Source organism: Trichechus manatus, unplaced genomic scaffold, assembly GCF_000243295.1.
Source record: "Trichechus manatus latirostris isolate Lorelei unplaced genomic scaffold, TriManLat1.0 scaffold00021, whole genome shotgun sequence".
Classification (NCBI taxonomy): Eukaryota; Metazoa; Chordata; class Mammalia; order Sirenia; family Trichechidae; genus Trichechus; species Trichechus manatus.
Window position 1 is genome coordinate 15420891 of NW_004443957.1, and position 2659 is coordinate 15423549.

The 2659-nt window shown below is 42.0% G+C and overlaps 1 long non-coding RNA gene across 2 annotated transcripts in view; it reads right to left on the bottom strand.

Moving 5' to 3' along the window:
- Positions 1-216: 216 nt before the first annotated feature.
- LOC111819917 (uncharacterized) overlaps positions 217-2659 on the bottom strand; it is a 75494-nt gene continuing 73051 nt past the window's right edge. For both annotated transcript variants that reach the window (XR_002823488.1, XR_002823487.1), the window contains one exon: positions 217-586. This is a non-coding gene — a long non-coding RNA (uncharacterized LOC111819917). The remainder of the gene's footprint in view (positions 587-2659) is intronic.

Here is a 2659-nt window from a genome sequence, read left to right on the forward strand (position 1 = left end):
TTCTATTTACATGCCAGAACTTAATTATATGAACACACCTAATTGCAGGTGAGGAGTCTCTGGGTGATGCCGGTGGTTGATGTGCTCAGCTGTTAACTGAAAGACTGGAGGTTCGAGTCCACCCAGAGGTGCCTCGGAAGAAAGATTTGGTGATCTACTCCCAAAAAATCAGCCATTGAAAACCATACGGAGCACAGTTCTACTCTGACATATGTGGGGTTGCCATGAGTCCGAACTGACTTGATGGCAGCTGGTTAACTGTAGGTGAGATTGAAAAACATTGTCTTTATTCTGAGAGGCCAGATGCCCAGCTATAAATTGGGACTTCTGCTCCTGCTAGAAGTGGAAAACTGATATTAGAAAATACCCAACAGTCTTAGTCACAGTGTGTTCTCTTGGTTGTTTAAGGCACTTCAAGCTGGGTTTCCTGTTGCTTGCGGGCAAATGCATCCTAATTAATACAACTGCTGAAGTCTCTACCTACCTGCCATCTCCAAGCACGTGGTCAAGGATAAAATATAAGAAGTCTTCACTGGAAACATCTCAAGGTTTTCACTTATTTTTCTCCTCAGGCTTGGTACAGCACCTAGCACATAGAGTCACCTGATAAATATTTGCCGAATCAAACAAAATTAACAGAAAGGATTCAAACAGAGAGAGTTCAATACAGTCTTGGCATTGGGACTTGTCAGCTCTGTCGCCTTAGGCAAGTTGTAAACCTTCACTGAGTCTCAGCTTCCTCGTCTGTAAATGGGAGAAATAATGTCTACCTTCAAACGTTATTATAAATGTTAGTGAAAATGCATGTGAAGTGCCTGGCACAATTCCTGGCACACACTCATGTGGTTGACAGACATATCTTCTTTTCGTGTGTGTGCTCTAAGTGAAAGTTTACGGCTCAAGTTCATTTCTCTTACAAAAATTCATACACACATTGTTATCTGACCCTAGTTGCTCTCCCTATAATGTGACAGCACACTCCTCCTTTCCACCCGAGATTTCCCATGTCCATTCAACCAGCTCCTGTCCTTTTTTGCCTTCTCATCTTGCCTCCAGAAGGGAGCTGCCCATTTAGTTTCATGTATCTACTTGAGCTAAGACACACTCTCTTCACGAGTATCATTTTGTCTTATAGTACGGTCTAATCTACGTCTGAACAGTTGGCTTCAGGAATGGTTTCGGTTCTGGGCTAACAGAGAGTCCGGGGGCCATGTCTTCCAGGGTCCTTCCAGTTTCCATCAGACCATTAAGTCTGATCTTTTTACTAGAATTTGAGTTCCACACCCCACTTTTCTCCTGCTCCATCAGGGACTCTCTATTTTGTTCCCTGTCAGGACAGTCATTGGTGGTAGCAGGGCACCATCTAGCTCTTCTGGTCTTAGGCTGATGGAGTCTCTGGTTTATGTGGCCTTTTCTGTCTCTTGGGCTCATATTTTCCTTGTGTCTTTGGTGGTCTTCATTCTCCTTTGCTCCCGTGTGCTGGGATCAGTTGATGCATCTTACATGGCCTCTCACTAGCTTTTAAGACCCCAGACGCCACTCACCAAAATGGAATGCAGAACATTTTCTTAATAAACTTTGTTATGCCAATTGACCTAGATGTCCCCTGAAACCATGGTCCCCAGAACCCGGCCCCTGCCATTCTGTCCCTCAAAGTGTTTGTATTCAGGAAACTTCTTAGCTTTGGTTTAGTCCAGTTGTGCTGACTTCCCCTGTAGTGTGTGCTGTCCTTCCCTTCACCTAGGATAATTCTTGTCAGCTATCTAGCTAGTGAATACCCATCTTCCTCCCTCCCCAACCTTGTAATGATCAAAGAATGTTTTCTTCTGTGTTTAAACCTTCTCTTGAGTTCTTATAATAGTGGTCTTATACAATATTTGTCCTTTTGCGACTGACTAATGCTTCCAGGTTCATCCGTGATATGAGATGTTTCACGGATTCACTAATGTTCTTTATTGTTGTGTAGTATTCCATGGTGTGAATACACCATAATTTGTTTATCCATACCTCCACTGATGGGCATCTAGGTTGTTTCCATCTTTTTGCTATTGTAAACAGTGCTGCAATGAACATGAGTGTGCATGTATCTATTCGTGTGACAGCTCTTATTTCTCTAGGATATATTCCAAGAAGTGGAATTGCTGGATCGTATGGTACTTATATTTCTCGCTTTTTAAGGAAGCACCAAATTGATTTCCAAAGTGGTCGTACCATTTTACATTCGCACCAGCAGTGTATAAGTGTTGCAGTCTCTCCACAACCTCTCCAATATTTATTATTATTTTGTGTTTTTTGGATTAATGCTAGCCTTGTTGGGGTGAGGTGGTATCTCATTGTCATTTTGATTTGCATTTCTCTAATGGCTAATGATTGTGAGCATTTCCTCATGTATCTGGTAGCCACCTGAATGTCTTCTTTGGTGAAGTGCCTGTTCATCTCCTTTGCCCATTTTTTAATTGGCTTATTTGTCTTTTTGTTGTTGAGGTTTTGCCGTATCTTGTAGATTTTAGAGATTAGATGCTGATTGGATACGTCGTAGGTGAAATTTTTTTCCTAGTCTGTTGTCTTTTTACTCTTTTGGTGAAGTCTTTTGGTGAGCATAAGTGTTTGATTTTTAGGAGCTCCCAGTTATCTAGTTTCTCTTCTGGTGTTTGTGCCT